This window comes from Panthera tigris, chromosome A3 (assembly GCF_018350195.1).
Source record: "Panthera tigris isolate Pti1 chromosome A3, P.tigris_Pti1_mat1.1, whole genome shotgun sequence".
Classification (NCBI taxonomy): domain Eukaryota; kingdom Metazoa; phylum Chordata; class Mammalia; order Carnivora; family Felidae; genus Panthera; species Panthera tigris.
In genome coordinates, this window is record NC_056662.1 from 74,597,596 (window position 1) to 74,617,751 (window position 20,156).

Sequence of the window (20,156 nt, forward strand, 5' to 3'; positions counted from 1 at the left end):
AACAAAAATTAGAGGAGCTTGTCACCACTAAAGCAGCCTTGCAAGAAATTTTATGGGGGACTCTGAGAGGAGAAAAGATGAAGGAAGGAAGGAAGGAAGGAAGGAAGGAAAAGAAAGAAAGAAAGGAAGAAAAAAGAAAGAAAAGAAAAAAGAAAAAAATAAAGAAAGAGAGAGGAAAGAAAAAGGAAAGAAAGAAAGAAAAAGAAAGAAAGAAACGGGAAAGGAAGAAAGAAAAAGAAAGAAAGGAAGGAAGAAAGAAAGAAATACCAAAAGCAACGAAGATTAGAAAGGACCAGAGAATACCACCAGAAACTGCAACTCAACAAGCATCATAATGGCCATAAATTCATACCTTTCAGTACTCACTCTAAACGTTAACAGACTCAATGCTCTAATCAAAAGACATAGGTAACAGAATGGATAAGAAAACAAGATCCATCTATATGCTGTTTACAAGAGACCCACTTTAGACCTAAAGACACCTTCAGATTGAAAATAAGGGGATGGAGAACCACCTATCATGCTAATGGTCAACAAAAGAAAGCCGGAGTAGCCATACTTCTATCAGACAATTTAGACTTCACAATAAAGACTGTATCAAGAGATGCAGAAGGGCATTACATCAAAATCAAGGGGTCTATCCACCAAGAAGCCCTAACAATTGTAAACATTTATGCACCAAATGTGAGAGCACCCAAATATAGAAGTCAATTAATCACAAACATAAAGAAACTCATCGATAGTCATACCATAATAGTAGGAGACTTCAACACCCCACTCACAGCAATGGACAGATCGTCTAATCAAAAAATCAACCAGGAAACAATGGCTTTGAATGACACACTGGACCAGATGGACTTAACAGATATATTCAGAACATTTCATCCTAAACCAGTAGAATACACATTCTTCTCCAGTGCACATGGAACGTTCTCCAGAATAGACCATATGCTGGCACACAAATCAGCCCTGAGTAAGTACAAAAAGATCAAGGTCATACCGTGCATATTTCAGGCCACAACGCTATGAAACTCGAAATCAACCACAAGAAAAAATTTGGAAAGGTAACAAATACTTGGAGACTGAAGAACATCCTACTAAAGAATGAATGGGCTAACCAAGAAGTTAAAGAGGAAATTAAGAAGTACATGGAAGCTGATGAAAATGATAACACCACAACCGAAAACCCCTGGGACGCAGCAAAGGCGGTCATAAGAGGAAAGTATATAGTAATCCAGGCCTTCCTAAAGAAGGAAGAAAGATCTCAGATACACAACCTAACCTTACACCTTAAGGAGCTGGAAAAAGAACAGCAAATAAAACCCAAAACCAGCAGAAGACAGGAAATAACAAAGGTTAGAACAGAAATTAATGCTATCCAAACCAAAAAAACAGTAGAACAGATCAATGAAACCAGAAGCTGGTTCTTTGAAAGAATTAACAAAATTGATAAATCACTAGCCAGTTTGATCAAAAGGAAAAAGGAAAGGACCCAAATAAATAAAATCAAGAATGAAAGAGGAGAGATCACAACCAACACAGCAGAAATAAAAACAATAATAAGAGAGTATTATGAGCAATCATATGCAATAACATGGGCAATCTGGAAGAAATGGACAAATTCCTAGAAACATATAGACTACCAAAACTGAAACAGGAAGAAATAGAAAATTTGAACAGACCCATAACCAGTAAGGAAATCAAATTAATAATCAAAAATCTCCCAAAAAACAAGAGTCCAGGGCCAGATGGCTTTCCAGGGGAATTCTACCAAACATTTAAGAAGACTTAACACCTATTCTCTTGAAGGTGTTGCAAAAAATAGAAATGGAAGGAACACTTCCAAACTCTTTCTATGAAGCCAGCATTACCTTGATTGCAAAACCAGACAGAGACCCCACTAAAAAGGAGAACTATAGAGCAATTTCCCTGATGAACATGGATGCAAAAATCCTCAACAAGATATTAGCCAACCGGATCCAACAATACATTAAGAAAATTATTCACCACGACCACGTGGGATTTATACCTGGGATGCAGGGCTGGTTCAATATCCATAAAACAATTAACGTGATTCATCACATCAATAAAAGAAAGGACAAGAACCATATGATCCTCTCAATAGATGCAGAGAAAGCACTTGACAAAATACAGCATCCTTTCTTGATAAAAACCCTCAAGAAAGTAGGGATAGAAGGAGCATACCTCAAGATCATAAAGGCCATATATGAACGACCCAATGCTAATATCATCCTTAATGGGGAAAAGCTGACAGCTTTCCCCCTAAGGTCAGGAACAAGACAGGGATGTCCACTCTCACCACTGTTATTCAACATAGTATTGGAAGACTTAGCCTCTGCAATCAGACAACACAAAGAAATAAAAGGCATCCAAATCGGCCAGGAGGAGGTCAAACTTTCACTCTTTGCAGATGACATGATACTGTGTATGGAAAACCCAAAAGATTCCACCAAAACCTGCTAGGATTGATTCATGAATTCAGCAAAGTTGCAGGATATAAAATCAACGCACAGACATCGGCTGGATTCTTATACACCAACAATGAAGCGACAGAAAGAGAAATCAAGGAATCGATCCCATTTGCAGTTGCACCAAAAACCATACAATACCTGGGAATAAATCTAACCAAAGAGGTGAAAAACCTATACACTGAAAACTATAGAAAGCTTATGAAACAAATTGATGAAGACACAAAAAAAATGGAAACAGATTCCATGCTCCTGGATAGGAAGAACAAACATTGTTAAAATGTCGATACTACCCCAAGCAATCTACATATTCAATGCAATCCCTATCAAAATAACACCAGCATTCTTCACAGAGCTAGAACAAAGAACCCTAAAATTTCTATGGAACCAGAAAAGACCCTGAATAGCCAAAGCAATCTTGAAAAAGGAAACCGAAGCTGGAGGCATCACACTCCCAGACTTCAAGCTGTATTACAAAGCTGTAACCATCAAGACAGTATGGTACTGGCACAAAACCAGACACTCAGATCAATGGAACAGAATAGAGAACCCAGAAATGGACCCACATATGTATGGCCAACTAATCTTTGACAAAGCAGGAAAGAATATCCAATGGAATAAAGACAGTCTCTTCAGCAAGTGGTGCTGGGAAAACTGGACAGTGACATCCAGAAAGATGAACCTGGACCACGTTCTTACAGCATACACAAAAATAAACCCAAAATGGATGAAAGACCTAATATTAAGACAGGGAGCCATAAAAATCCTCGAGAAGAAAGCTGGCAAAAACCTCTTTGACCTTCGCTGCAGCAAGTTCTTATTCATCTCCAGAGGCAAGGGAAACTAAAGCAAAAATGAACTATTGGCACCTTGTTAAAATAAAAAGCTTCTGCACAGCGAAGGAAACAATTAGCAAAAGTAAAAGGCAACTGACAGAATGGGAGAAGATATTTGCAAATGACATATCAGAGAAAGTGTTAGTATCCAAAATCTATAAACAACTTATCAAACTCAACACCCAAAAAACAAATAATCCAGTGAAGAAATGGGCAAAAGACATGAATAGACACTTGTCCAAAGAACCCATCGAGATGGCCAACTGACACATGAAAAAATGCTCAACCTCACTCATCATCAGGGAAATACAAATCAAAACCACAATGCGATACCACCTCATACCTGTCAGAATGGCTAACATTAACAACTCAAGCAACAACAGATGTTGGCGAGGATGTGGAGAAAGTGGATCTCTTTTGCATCATTGGTGGCAACGCAGACTGGTGCAGCCAGTCTGGAAAACAGTATGGAGGTTTCTCAAAAAACTAAAAATAGAACTACCCTATGACCCAGCAATTGCACTACTAGGCATTTATCCACGGGATATAGACGTGCTATTTTGAAGGGACACATGCACCTCCATGTTTGTGGCAGCACTATCAACAATAGCCAAGGTATGGAAAGAGCCCAAATATCCATGGATGGATGAATGGATAAAGAATAGTGGTATATATATACAATGGAGTATTACTTGGCAATCAAAAAGAATGAAATCTTGCCATTTGCAACTACATAGATGGAACTGGAGGGTATGATGCTAAGTGAAATTAGTCAGAGAGAGACAAAAATCATATGACTTTACTCACAGGAGGACTTTAAGAGACAAAACAGATGAACATAAGGGAAGGGAAACGAAAATAATATAAAAACAGGGAGGGGGACAAAACAGAAGAGACTCATAAATATGGAGAACAAACTGAGGGTTACTGGAGGGGTTGTGTGGGGGGGATGAGCTAAATGGGTAAGGGGCACTAAGGAATCTACTCCTGAAATCATTGTTGCCCTATATGCTAATTTTGATGTAAATTAAAAAAAATAAAAAATAAAATTAAAAATACATAAAAATAAATAAAATACACAAAACAATCTACAATAAAGAAAGATAAACATTTGCTTGTTAATCATGAAACATTGTAATTTATTTGGAATCTGAAAAAATTATTTAAAATTTACTAAAGACATAAAGGATTTATAAAACTACAAAATGCAAATTGTCTTGAAGATACATAAGGTAAGAATCGAAACAAAAGACATCTGCTTACCATAGTCCCTGCTTAGTCAGCTAGCTGCCTACCCACCTGTTCCACAAACGAGCTTGTTCTTTCTATATCCCCTCCCTGTTCCTTCTTAGCTTGACAAAGTCTTATGAAGTCAAGAAGTTATCATCAATTAAGATCTTGCTCAGCATGAAAAAAATAATTATTTAATTAAACTCCACTGTCATGCATATTTTACAGATTATCTTCATTTTTTTCTACCATGAGTATGATCTTCATTGCTTCCAAATCTTAAAGTTGTTCTCTTCGCTTTTTGCATCTGACCCAGAAGTCATTCATTCATCTTAAACCAGACAACCTTGCTCAACCCCTCTCTTCAATATTCTACGCTGAAGTAGCCTTGGAGCTTATAGTATCCTGAGTGAGGATGTTTTTCATAAAGAGGAGGATAGAGTATCATACTTTTAACAAATTTTAAATATATATTTTTCTAAAGTAATACTACATGTTGCTGATTTGATTCCCTGGGGAAAATATTCAGATTGAGATTTTTTGCACAGGAAATTTATTGGGAGTCCTCTTGGACTCATACCTGTGAGACAGTGAAGGAAATTAGGATGGGCAGAAGGAGAAGTGGAACCATAATGTAGTCACAATGGAGGTCTCTACTGATCTGGTGGAACGATCTGGAGTGGAATGACCCTGTGGAGTTGACCCACGTGGAGGGAAAAAGAGGCAGATAGCTGACTAAGCAGGAACTATGGTAAGCAGATGTCTTTTGTTTGAATTCTTACCTTATGTATCTTCAAGACAATTTGCATTTTGTAGTTTTATAAATCCTTTATGTCTTTAGTAAATTTTAAATAATTTTTTTCAGATTCCAAATAAATTACAACTCCCACATTGATCAATTCTTGTATGTGAGCTGTCTTTGGAAATTGGCAGTTTGGAGGAGTGACCTAGGAGAGGGAGGCTCTCTGTAGCTTAGGTAACCTTCTTCAGCCCAGGTTGATTCTGAATGATAAATTCAGATGGGAGGTATTAGTTGTCAATACTTGCTGGAGGTGGGGGAATGAGTTGATGAAGCCAGTCCTGAAAGTTGATCCGGGCAGGGCACCATGGCATCCACAACACCCACCATTTAGGGTGTAATACAACAATGTGGAGGAAGAGCCCCCATTTTCCCAGAGTATTATTTGCAAGCTGGTGCTTTTGCTGTTCCCCCTCGGGCCATTCCATTGCCTACTAGGTCAGCAACTTCCAGATGGCACAGTAAGTGATAGAACCAGTGGATTGGCTGGTCATGTGATCACTGAAAAGTATGTAGGATCCTGTGTCAGTGGATCAAACACTGTGTTAGTTCTTGGAGACTGAGACTAGATAGGCTCTGCAGGCAGGAAAGGCAAAACTCATGGAATGTCAGTTGATTTCAGCAAGTTTACTTGCTGCCCCTTCCAGTGTGAAAAAAAAAAAAAATCCAACCTGATCAACGTGCCAAGGGACTGGACAGACTTCTTGAGGGATGGTGACATATAAGGGGATCAAATTTGGTTTCTTTGTTAGCATGTTGGACATTCAGCAGCAGCTGTAGCTAGATTAGCCTTAGTGAGTGGGGGCTTGTGCTATTGGGCCCATGCATCACCTTCTCCTTGCCACAAGGGCTACTCAGTTCATGTATCCTCTGTGTCAACACTAGGTGGTTGATGACAGAAGCTAGCTGATGTCAGCTGGTCAGATTTTTCTGTTTGGCTGTTTAATGCCTCTTCTGAGGTGAACGCTTTCTATGGGTGTTAATATGTGATTAAATTTATTCACGCTCATACCTGTTCTCATAGGTCCAGCTATATGCCTATCTCTCAGACCTTATTTATGACCTTCCAGTGTTCATCTTCAGGTGCCTTATTCTACCAGCAAAGCCATTCTTCCACTGTCTATGAATCTGTATATATTCTAACAGCAGGGTATTTCTCTTTCCATATAAAGTGGATAACAAGGTTTACTGACCAAAGCAATTGATTACTCCCAGGAACAGCCATGTGATTTCATAGTCTTTATAATTATTATCTTCCATATGTCATAAGGGCTGAGATTTTATAGCCACTAATGCATTCTTTTCTACCAGTTTCCTTTCAGTTCATGATTAGTGGAAGTTTTAGTAATTGCCCCAGTACTGCATGCTAGGTGCTGCCAGTGTTCCATCTACCACGAGGGATAGTTTTTGTTGCTAACTTATCAGCAGGTGATTTAGCAGCAAAATCCCATTTTGTAGATTGTTTCTTTGAGTCACTCTTGGCATCAATGATTGCAACTTGGATTTTCCCAGAAAAAAAGTTACTGAGAAGAGGATGTTCACACAGCAAGCTCATTAGGTTGTATTATTGGGGTCAATATTCCTACTGGGTTGAAGTAAGAAGATGGTGCAAAGGAAGAAGTTGATATGTGATACCATTGTAACAAGTCTCAGCTGATCTTACAGGGAGCTTTGGAGTTGGGATGGCAATTTAGAGTTGAATCACAGTGAGGGTCTGGGCTTTTGTATGCTCTAATGTGTCAGTCACTGAATGTCAGCTGTCCCTGGGAAAGAGGCAACTTTGGGTGAGGCAGCTGTCTTCAGGCCAGGAGAGTTCGCAGAGAAGCACTCACCTGAGAGTTTCTGACCACATAGTATCCTAGTAACTGGGGGGCAAGAAAAGGAGCATCAACCTGAGAGCTGCTGGCCACATAGTATCCTAGTAACTGGGGGCAGGAAAAGGAGCATCAGTGCTTCAGTCCCACAATGGGACTGGGGGACAGCAAATCTGGGGGGTACACACAGCATGGACTGTTTAGTCCATAAAATTCAGAAAATATAGGAGCACCTGGGTGGCTCAGTCTGTTAAGCATCCGAATCTTGATTTCGGCTCACAGTTTGTGAATTTGAGCCCTCCATTGGGCTCTACGCTGTCAGTATGAAGCCTGCTTGGGATTCTGTGTCTCCTTCTCTCTCAAAAATAAATAAATAAGCTTAAGATAAAAAATGAAAACAAATTTAGAAAATACACAAAGTGTAAAAACAAAGATAAAAAGTGGTTTATAATGCTATCACTCAGCTTTAACGGTTGGTACTATTATGATATATTTCCTTCCCTCCTTTTTCCTGGGCGTCTATAGTTCCTACACATTTGAAACTATGCCAAAAACGTCATTTCATAGGTTGCTGCACCAATGAACATGATTGAAGTGATTCTTCATGTTAAAAACACTGTTATATACCTAATTTTAGCAGCTTTAAATATTTCATTTTGTCTATGTACAAAAATTTACCTAATGGTTTTTCTTTCTTTCTTTCTTTCTTTCTTTCTTTCTTTCTTTCTTTCTTTCTTTCTTTCTTTCTGAGAAGGCACATATGCAAGCACATGTGAGCAGGGGAGGGGCAGAGAGATAGGGAGAGAGAGAGTCTTAAGCAGGCTCCATACTCAGCAAGGAGCCTGACCTGGAGGACTGGATCTCACCACCGTGAGGTCATGACCTGAGTCAAAATCAATAGCCTGACGCTTATCTGACTGAGGCACCCAGGCACCCCACACCTAACAATTTTTCTAGTGTTAGTTGTGGGCTCTTAAATTTTGCTAATACAAATAATATTAGTATAAATTTAATTTTTTGTCTGTAATCTAAAAATATCTGTTCCAGCTCTCTTCCTTTTTGTTAATTGGAAAGTTAACAAATCTTTGTTGGAAAGATCCTCTCAAATTCCTTTCCTGAAATTCTTGGATTTGTTGTGGGGAAAAGAAATTATAGTTGGCCCTCCTCTGTTTTTCTTGTGTTTTTATTTTAATTCTGCCCCTTACAACTCTGTGATTTGGGGCTTATCATTTAACTTCTCTGACCTTAAGATTTTATATCAGTAAGTGCATAATCTCTACCCTTCTTCACACATTTATTGTGAGAAACTCAAACACTCTGTTCAAATGGAGGAGAGAGTTTGGTAGTGATGTCATGTCCACAGATAGGAGCATAGCACAATGGGGAGAACTAGAGGAAAAACAAGACAAAAACAAATCTTTCTTTTTTCCTTCAAACATATTCCAATTTGCCTAATGTCAGGATCATATACATTTTACAGAGAAAGAAGAAAGATGAAACTCATTAGTTTTGTTTCAAAACAGGCAGGGGCGTGCCTGCATAGCAACCAGCAAAAGATGGAGAAGGGCAGGTTTCAGCCGATGGTCCAGATGCTTGCTGATATTCACAATGTAAGTAAACAAAGCGTCAGGGTGGCTGACTGAATCTCCCATTCATCAGCAAGATGCTTAGCCTTATGTAGACGAAATTGCAAGTTGGTGATGGGGAGGAAAAACCCTATATAGACAGAAAAACATAAGTATACGTGATTCCAGTCTAGTATGTTTGAATGTAAATGTCTCTCTTTGTTCTATCATAATAAGTGGGAGACTTAGGCAGGCTATTACTAGAGCAGAGGAGCTGTGAAGACAGTAGGGATCCTGGTGACAGGACAAATAGTCTTCCGTTCTACTGCAGACAATCAGAGGTGAGCCTTCTAAATTGAGTATTCTATGAACCTTCCCATGTTGGTGTGTCTTTACTTATTTCATCTTATGCTTTTTGAAATCATAGTCTCTCCAGAAAGCATAAAATACTAGAGGAGGGACCCTCTAGTATTATGGTATCTGAGAACAAGAAAACTGGAGAACCCTCAGGATGTGAAGCTGATGAGTTAAAAACTGTAAGCCCTGCCCTAAATCTTGAATCAATGCATCCAGGTTCCAGACCAGGATGGGATGCTTAGGGGAGTTAAGTTCCTTTATCCCCCACCTTCAACTATGCAGAGAGGGGAGGAAAGGCAAATATTTGTGTAAAAGGCGGGGGAAAAAGTAAGCCTTCTTACTTCCTCTCTTTTCCTTCTTCTCTTCTGCTTCCAGAACCTTGTGGGAACTTCGGAAATGTGATTGCTTATTTTAAAAATGAATTTCTTAGGGGGCGCCTGGGTGGCTCAGTCGGTTGAGTGTCCGTCTTTGGCTCAGGTCATGATCTCACAGTTCACGAGTTCCAGCCCTGCGTTGGATTCTGTGCTGACAGCTCGGAGCCTGGAGCCTGCTTTGGATTCTGCGTCTCCCTCTCTCTCTCTGCCCACCCCATGTCTCTCTCTCTCAAAAATAAATATACATTAAAAAATTTAAAAAATTAATTGCTCCAGGTGCCTGGGTGGCTCAGTTGGTTCAGCATCTGATTTCAGCTCAGGTCATGATCTCACGGTTTGTGGGTTTGAGCCCTGCATTGGGCTCCGTGTTGGCATCTCAGAGCCTGGGGCCTGCTTCGGATTCTGTGTCTCCCTCTCTCTCTGCCCCTCCCCCCTCACACTCTGTCTCTCTGTCTGTCTCAAAAATATACATTAAAAAATATATAAAATAAAAGAATAAATAAAAATGAATTTCTCCATGGTTATGATTACTCAAACATTTATCAGGCAATCTCTTTTCTTTTGAGGTTTTCATCTGCGTTATATTTGTTATATATCATATAATATATGTGTAATAACTTGAAACAGTATAACATTGTCATAAGTATGAGTTCATCAATCAGTGTGTGCTTAAATATGTCTCAGGCACCCAAGAACCTACAAAGTGCCTGGAAAAGTAGTTCCTGGTGCTTGGTGTCTCCTTATCTCTCATTCGCTCTTCCTGAACCTCCCACAATATGACTTCTGTTCCTACAAGTTGACGGAAATTTCTCTTGCCAAGATCAATGACCTCTTTTTTGATAAACTCAATAGACCGTTAGTCCTTAATCTCAGATGACCTCTCAGATGCTTTCTGCAATGCTATCTAGTTTCTCCTTCTTTATTTTTTTAAGTTTATTTATTTTGAGACAGAGAGAGAGAGAGAGAGAGAGAGAGAGAGAGAGAGCACACAGCATGAGCAGGGGAGGGGCAGAGAGAGAGGGAGAAAGAGAATCCCAAGCAGGTTCATGGCTGTCAGCACACGGAGCCCAACGCAGGGCTCTACCTAGGTGCCCCTAGTTTCTCCTTCTCGCAAAGCTTTCTCCCTGGCTTCTGGCAGACCATGCTACCTAGCTTCCCTACTACTTCTCTCTGGTGTCTCTTCCTTTGGCGCTTAGCATGTTTCTCCCTCCTCTGCCAATCCCTAAAATGTTGAGGTTTCTCAGGGTTCTTCTGTAAGTTTCCCCCTCCTCTTCCCTTCTCTTCCCTCCCCTGCCCCAACCCCCCTGAGTAAACAGAGCCATTCCAGTGGCTCTGCAATCCCTACTCTCCTATCTCTCATTCAGCTCCTTATATATTTGATTGCTCTTAAATTGCACTTGTATCTGAATCTTTACACCTAGACACGATCCCATATACTAGATTGTCCTTTGGGTATCTTGATTTTGTTGTCTCACAGGTCCTGCGGTTTTAGTGTTATCAAGAAAAAATTCATCATCTCCTTCCACAAGTTTACCTCATTAAATTTGCTGTTTTGCTTTTTTTACTGAATGGTACTGTGTCCAACCCATAGGTTATGCCACAAATGTGGGTAGCATTATTATCTCTTCTTCCTCGCATACTCCACACTTTAATCACCGAGAGTTATGAAATTTAACTCAAAAATATTTTAAAATATATTCACATCCTTCCGTTGTCTTACTAATACCCTAATCCAACTCCCACCATTTCTCCCAAGATTACTATGTGACTCCTCATGTAAGTGTACGAAGTTTAAAAGAGAGAACAGATACAGTGAATTAAAAAAAAATTAATGTTTATTTTGAGAGAGACAGAGTGCGAGTGGGGGAGGGACAGAGAGAGAGGGAGGCACAGAGCCCGAAGCAGGCTCCAGGCTCTGAGCTGTCAGCACAGAGCCCGACATGGAGCTTGAACTCATGAACTGGGAAATCATGACCTGAGCCGAAGTCGGACGCTTAATCGACTGAGCCACCTGGGGGTCCCAGTACATCTTTAAGAAGGAAGTTTGATGTTAGCCAGACTGGAATAAACAAGGGTCCATAGGATGGGCCACAGCATTTCTTTATATTTCTTTCCTGGTCACCTTTCAGTTCACACAGATATGGGTTCATGTAGAAATGTGAGAGTCTTTTCCACTTTTGATCTCCTCTCTTCTTTCCTCTTCCAACATCCCTTTGGCTCTTCTCTTGTACCCTCCCCTCAAGTGCCTTAAATCCTATGAGGTTCTGATAATGCCTCCCATTTCCATCCTGAGGAACTGTAGACCCTTACTGCACCATAGACAGAAATGTTTAGGTATTCCAGATGCTTCAGAGCATAAACAAGACAGATTTTTATTTTGTTTATTTACTTATTTATTTATTTAGTCTGCATGGAGTGTCTCTCTTGGCATGGCTTTTATGTATTAGTATTCTATCCAAATCTTTCTCTTTAGGAATCAGAGGGTGAGGAAGGGAGGTGTGACTCTGGTATTCTGTTAATGGTTCTGCTCACCTGCTGATGTGCTCCTGCTCAATATTCTCTCCCTTCTGCTGGCAGTGGGTAGCAGGAGACTTGCAAAAGGTGTGTCCAGTTATACCACCTGCCTGCTTAATCACTTCCCATTGCCCTTAGGGTAACTATCCACTTGTTACCATAGAAGACCTGTCCAGTTCCTTTCATGGGTCCTCTCTAGCCACGCCCACTTTTCCCTCCCAGCCTCTGCTAACCTGGATTTGTTTCAAGCTCAGGGCCATCTGGTTCTGTTATCTCTAGTTCATTGCACATGCTATTCCCTCTGTCCCAACAAAGACCTTGGAATCCTCACAATCTCATGCCTCCGCTTAGTGTTCTTTCTTTTTCATCTCTAGTTATCCTTCTTTCTACAAGCAGATAGATGAGAATGTGAATTTGAGTCTATATGGGTATTTGTTTATATTCTTTGTTTTGTTTTGTTTGCTAATTCAATCCTCCCAGTAGCAGCAGACCTGAAATTGATTTCCAAGTCTCTATGAATAAGGAAAGAGGTTCCTGCCTAGGGAATGTGATTCTTGCCTGTGCCTCTATTGGCTGATAATTGTCTTCAGGTGGAGAACGGTGGGATGTGATTTCTTGTCTCCCAGCTGTGGGAATAAAGCCAGGGGTCTTCCTGTGCAGGTGCATATGGGGACAGTTGCAATAAAGTGAGAACTGGTATTTAATTTTCATTGTTGGTATTAGAGAGACATGGATGAAGGGTTGTTTTAGCATAAAGAATTAAATATCTTTCAAGATCCTCTGTGGTATTAGTAAGGAAAAAAAATTCACTCCTAGCAGTTTTCTGGACTTAGATTCAATGAGTAGTTAGTTGCATCATTATTTAGTAGGAGAATTTCTGTCAACAGAGTTGATACATCTCTGGTTCCTAATTTTAAATGTTGTTTTTTCCCTGTTAGTAAGAAGGATGTTATTATCTGTTAGATTTGATGGTGGAAACAAAGCATAAGGAAGCAGAGAGTATGAAATTGTAAGCTCCAGCAGTAACAATATTTAAAAAAAGGAAACAATCCCAGGAGAAATTGATAGGTTTTCTGGTTTATCTTCTTCACAAAAGTATTCCTACATCCCTAACCAATTTTATTTTCTCCCTACCACCTTTTCTATGGTATGCCTTAAAAATCACTTTAACCCAGGGGCGCCTGGGTGGCTCAGTCGGTTGAGCGTCCAACTTCGGCTCAGGTCACTATCTCACGGTCCGTGAGTTCGAGCCCCACGTCAGGCTCTGGGCTGATGGCCCAGAGCCTGGAGCCTGCTTCCGATTCTGTGTCTCCCTCTCTCTCTGCCCCTCCCCCGTTCATGCTTTGTCTCTCTCTGTCTCAAAAATAAATAAACGTTAAAAAAAATTAAAAAAAAAATCACTTTAACCCTTAAAAGAACAGAGTTGGCACAATGGCCACAATATACCAATATTTTTACTGCTTTTAGAAGTAATGGTGATATTTTTTTTTCCCTAGAGTTACAAATGATCTGAAGGAAGTTAACAGCAGAAAACAAAATAAGAGACATCATGTTATATCTCGGGAAAGGCTTATTTATCCTTACTTTTTTTTTTGTAGCCATGATAACTTCTTTTGAAGGAAGTGTTGGAACATGAAAAATAAATGAAGAGTTTTTGCACAATTTTTTGGTTTGTATGTTTAACCCTTATTTCAGAAGGTTGTAAGGAACCCCTTAGCGATGGGTATTTGAGCCCTGGGAGGTAGCATGGTATTACAGGCATGGGCTATAAAAATCTTAGGTGTCTGTTTCCCAAGAAGCAGCAAGTTATTCTCAAAGCTCCCATCCACCTACTGAAAATTTTGCAGCAGTGAAGTTTGATATCCAGTTTATGATTATATTACTTAGAGATACTGAGCTAGTATGGCAATAAAGTCCACAGACAGTAAGCATGTTCATTTAGGCAATAATTTCTGAGTTATCTATTAGCAACCTTTATTAGAGTGGTTAGCAAGTAGCAAAAATGAGACTGATTCCAGCTTGATTTTATTTCATTTCCCTTGTCTCCCCTTAAATGAAGGGCATTAACTAGTAATGAATTGACCAGTCCTCTGAGGTAGGGATGGAAAGAGAAAGAAGAAAAGCAAATGTCTGGTTTCTCCCTGAAACTGGACAGACTGACTCTAGGTTACAGGCTTTGACTCTGTCTTTCTGGGAGAAGCTTCATTTGCATTGGAGAGTACAGGAAAATGCATAGTAAAGAGTAAACACCATATATTGTTTTCATTGCAGTTGAGTGTTGATTGTTGTTCCTGTCCTCCTTAAGCTCAGGGCTGGAGGGCTGAGACTAGGATGGGGCATCTGGGTTGTGTGTACACAGCTTTATGCAAAAGTCTCATACACCCACATTTCAGAGAATTTCTGACAGCTGCTGGGACAAACTATTTTCCAGTATAATTACATAAAGCCACAAGCAGTCGGCAGTTGTGTTTACCATTGTGAGTTGCATTTCAAGTCTTATTCTCCCTGAAATATTCATTTTAATAAGCCTGAGATGCTCACTTAAAAAATAAATGGTCTTGCATGTAAGGATCTTCAAAATATTTTTATACTTTCTGGTAGCATTACCACATTTCTTCCTGAACATATTTTGATTCCTAAGTTAGATCCTACTATAGCCAAAACTCAAGTCGGTAAATGGCAAAATGCTTTATTATAGTTAGTTCTCGAGACCTTGTTGTCTTGATCCACCAGGCATAGACTGAATTTTGGGAATCGTGGCAAATGGATAAAATCTTTTATGGTGTTTGTCTTCAATCTTTTTGAAGAATATAGGTTGCCAGCTGAATGAAATGACATAATGTTAAAGTTGAATTTTTTCAGCTTAACTTTCTGAAGGCAAGGATGATATAAGGCAGAGGAAGCTCAGAAAATTGAAACTGTCATAAAATCCAATTTTACTCCCATTGAATTTCTTGTTCTTTCTGCCACCTTGTTGAAGTCCTAACCAATGGTATGAATAACTAACGACAGAAGCTAGATGTGGTAATCTTCCCTCTATACGTGCATTTGAGGCTTGTGCATACTTGCATTGTAGCCATAGATCGATGTTTTTTAATTGTGTGTCTTCCCTCCAGACCAGGGGTTGACGCACTACAGCCTGCAAGCCAAACCATGGCCACTTCTTGTTTTTGTAAATAAAGTTTTATTGAAACACAGCTCTATGCATCTGTTTATGTCTTGTCTATGGCTGCCTTTGTGCTACAGTGGCAGAGTTGAGTATTTACAACAAAGACTGTATGGCCTGCAAAGCTGAAAGATTTGCTATCTGACCTTTAACAGAAAATGTTTGCTTATACCTGCTCTAGACTATGAGTTCTCAAGAAGTTCAGACTCTTTTATTATCTATAAATCTCAAGTGCCTAGCATAGTACCTGGCATGTAGTAGCAGCTACTCAATGTCATTATTGAGAAGCATCAGTGGCATCCAGATTTGCTTACTATCTCTCAGGCCTTATGCTAAGTATTAAGTGCTTTTGATGAGGGAGCATAAATGATGGGGTTTGGGGGTGATGGTGAGGTTTGGAGCTGACAGCCAAGAAAGAATTCTTGAAGATGTCTTTGGTGCAAAAAGGTGATTTTGTTAAAGCACAGGGACAGGACCTGTGGGCAGAAAGAGCTGTACTGGGGTTGTGATGGATAACTGATTATATACCTTCAGGTTGGGAGGGGGTTAGGGATAGAGTACGTCTCTAAGGTATTCTGGAAGCAAGTTTTCCAGGACCTTGAGGGGCTAGGTGTTATTAAGAAAACTCCATTTATTACTGTTTAGTAAAACCTCAGTCATGAAACATTTCAGATGTATATCAGGAGGCCATAAGCTTGGTGTATGATTGCCAGCATATGTCTTGGGGGAAGTGAGATAAAGGAAGTTTCTAAAGGAATTTTTATATGTTAAAGTAGACTTACGGGATCCTGGAGGGGGGGGGGGTCAGGATAACATTAAGCCAAAATTCTCTTTTGTAACTAGCAAAGTGTCATCATCATTGAAGCAGCTGAGCTCCTAGAGGGAGATCACTCTGCCTGTTTTAAGGACTTGTCAATGGGCTATAGGCAGTAAGGGAATTTAATTTTTCATTTGCCTTAGTTTCCCACATCACCATGGCAAGGACTTAAACCCCTTTCCTTTGTTCTTGGGCAGCCAGGAGTGTCTGAGGAATATCACACATATTCCACCTGGAGGTGGGGGGAGGTGCTAGCTTGTACTGTGCACTCACGTTTTAGCTGCATTATCTCATGTAATTTTTACAACTCCATGAGTGGTTATGCTCTTATTGTCTCTGTTTTACAGGTAAAGAAACTAAAACAGAGAAGCTTAATGATTTTCAAAAAGTCACACAACTTTTGTGTAGTGGGGCCAGTATTCATGAATTCAAACCACAACAACTGCTCTAAGTGACTCTAGAAAGGTTAGTACAGCAAAGCAGAAGGCCTGAGTTACCTACAAATTGCATCAGAAAGAAGGGTTCCAAGAAGGACATGTGCTAGGGGCTACCATTCTAGAGAACTGAGCCTTTGTGAGAAGATGAGAAAATGTTTCTTATTCCTACATTGTTGACCCCGTCTTTCTGTGGCAGTGTTAAGTTCTGAGTGTGTCTGTTGCCAGGCAGGGCTTAATGAAGAGATAACCTGGGCCAAGGTGAGGCCTCAGTGGGAGGAAACAAGGAAGGCTCTTGGCTATCTCTGGGTCAGGTCTCAGCACTCTTTGAATTCTATGCTCTTCAGCTTGGGTGGGTGAGGAGCAGGTGAGTATTTAGAACAGAAGTCCTAGCTGTGGTAACAATTACACATTGGCTGGTTTGAATCCTGTGTCATGTCTTGTGGGAACTGCATTGAGACAGTGAGGATTTGTATTTGGGATGGTACTGACTGAGTCACGGGAACCCAAACATCTGCCAAAGCCCGCAACAGGAAACCTCAGCAGCTGGTAAATGACTTGCAAACACTGCCTGCCTCAAATTGTGATAACAATGAATAGATCGCTTTTTCACAAAGTGGGTAGTAAATATAAGGAATTTACTGACTGTATTAGCCTTCAAAGATTTTTATGAGAAGAATAAAAAATGACAGAGATCCATGAAATATTTCAATACTATAATCAGTTATTAAAGGGGAATTATGTGCTCAGAACGTATTTATGAAGTGAATAGATAGTAGGGTCACTGAATTTATTGACTGGGGCAAATACTCAGCCCCTTAACAAAATATTAGTATTTATGTAGCTAAACATATATACTAGTTTAGCATATATATAGCAGAATAGCTCATTGATTTGGCTAAGCATAGAATTTCATTTTCTATTATATGTTTTTTTTTTATTATTAAAGATGAACTGGAGTTCTATTATTATGAGTCTTGAACAGGAGTCTGAAGTATTATTATCAGATGATTTGATAGTCTCAAATAACCTAAAGCTATTTCCTGATTGTTTATTGATTCCTTCTGGTTTGTTTCCAGGTATTGTTATTCTTCCCGTCTTCCACTGTTCCTCTAACCACAGAGTACTGTGGACCAGTGTATATCCACAAATAAGCTCTGAGAATAGATGAGAAACCTGGAAAGCCTCATTACATTTCCAGGACACAAGAGTAAGAATCACGGTGCCAGCTTAGTCATTTACTGAAAAGCAGAACCATTTTACTTTAGATTTCTCTTGTTACCATCTCAGGGGTCCAGAGAAATCTTCTGAGTCCTTTGTTGTCCTCACTTGTTCTGTTTTTCTTGAAGGATGAATGCACTCGGTTTGTTTTTATGTACAATTTTACTCAATAAACTCTGAAATTACAATCTGGAAAACATGTAATTATGGAAGCAAGCAAAGCAATAATCATTTTGCACAAAACACCAAAAGCCTGCAACTGTGGCAATTAGTGTGGCACACCTAGCTGAGATCAAATTTGCATAGTGTTAATGGCATAGTGATGCTTCCATGTGGCTCAAAAGAATAGAAGGTCTCCTAATCCGAAATGACTTGCAAATGATAAACCAGAGAAAGCCAGCAGGATTTCTACCGTGACCTGGCAAATTTATGTGTCTTCTCCTCTGAAATCACTTGCTTAGTTTTTTCTTTTATTTATCTAATCATCAATGAAAGACTTTCATAATATTTCTCCCATGACTTTTTAACACATTGTTCATTCTGATAAATGTCATATACTTCATTTTCTTCTCCTAACATCTCTTTAAGGTGAATATGAAGATATTTTTCTTTCAAATAGTGTGTATTCTAGATTAATTCAAATGATTTACTGAAGACAGTCTGAAGGTGTTGTTATTGCTGAATGACACAAACTCAGCTTCTGAAATCACATTATTTTTCCTTAGTTCAGGGAAAATCAATTTTTACCTGCCCCTAAAGTCCTCTATTTATTTCCTTTTTCTTTTCTTTTTATCCTAGCTCTAAATAGCTACAATTTAAAAAATACTAGATTATATTTAATCTCACCTTCACAACATGAATGAAACAGATTATATCTGAATCCTTCTCAGTTTTTATTTAATCACTTTTAAAAGTCTTTGGAAAATAATGTCTGCATATAGTGAGAACATTTCATTAATGACAGCAATAGTTAGAACTTCGGAATCTACTGCTTGCTAAATACTCTACTGAACGCTATAAGAAAGGTTGTATAGATGAGGAAACTGAAGCTTAAAGAAGTTTAAAGAGATTATTCAAGGATACATGGCTAGTAAGTGGACTCAACCCCAGGTAGTCTGGCTTTAGTGGCCAGACTGAAGATTGCTTTGCTATAGCTTGGCTGCATTTTTTTTTTTTTTATATCTAAGTGCATGTGACTATCTATTATAAGGAGAAATGGACATTGCATATAGGCAACAGGGTGTATGGGCAGCTGGGAAGCACACAGAGTTCCAGCCAGTGTATGCAGAAGGAATGGAATGTCAGAGTTTCTTCATATTTCTATAAAGCTCTTCTCAACCTCATAGACGTTTTGGAAAAATGGGAAGAGATAACAAAGACCACCTCTGTAACTTCTGGATGTCTTGTGTTTATAATACTAATGACAGAACATTGTGCTTTTAATTTTTTTTTTTTTAACGTTTATTTATTTTTGATAGAGAGAGAGAGAGAGACAGAGTGTGAGCTGAGAAGGGGCAGAGGGAGACACAGAGTCTGAAGCAGGCTCCAGGCTCTGAGCTGTCAGCACAGAGCCTGACACAGAGCTCAAACCCATGAACCATGAGATCATGACCTGAGCTGAAGTCCGGCGTCTAACCGACTGAGCCACCCAGGCGTCCCCAGAACGTTGTGCTTTTAAAGGATTGATGTTGGTCTTCCAAGTTCTCCTTTCCCATTTCCACAGAAGTGTGACCAATGTAGTTTACGGCCAGTTGGCACCTTTGGTAAGTGCCTGAAGTCTGCCTTCTGTTTTGGCAAGGTCACACAAGTCTTTTTTTTTTTTTTTTAATGTTTATTTATTTATTTTGAGAGAGAGAGAGGAGAGGGACAGAGAGAGAGAGAGAGAGAGAGAGAGGGAGAGAATCCCAAGCAGGCTCTACGTTCAGTGCATAGCCTGACATGGGACGTAATCCCATGAACCGTGATATCATGACCCGAGACAAAATCAAGAGTCAGATGCTTAACAGACTGAGCCACTCAGGTGCTCTAAGGTCACACTGGTCTTGATGGTGGTTGCATTTCTATGTAGTCTTAAAACTCATTTTCTTGGCTTTTCCATTATATTCCCCTTCTATTATTATGCTTTTTCCTGTCACATCATGCATATGTGCTAAACAGTAGCAAGGGAGTGAAAAGAATCTGCAGGGCCTGTGTAGCTACCAGGATAACTCAAGCAGGCCTTCATAGTAAGGATGCTGGACATGATGAAGCCATGGACCTGACATATTGACATGAAACTCTTTATGGCCCAGTGATGACAGTACAGTGATCCCATACATGGAGGACAGTGTACAAGTGCGCCATGCCTCCATAGTCGTTTAGACAGACCTACTTAATTACCATTGGAAAAAGAAAACAAAAAGTATTTTAGGCAGTGGAAAATGAATGCTTTTCTTAAAGTTTTTTTTTCGGATGTTTATTTTTGAGACAGAGACAGAGCATGAGTGGGATAGGGGCAGAGAGGGAGACACAGAATCTGAAACAGGCCCCAGGCTCTCAGC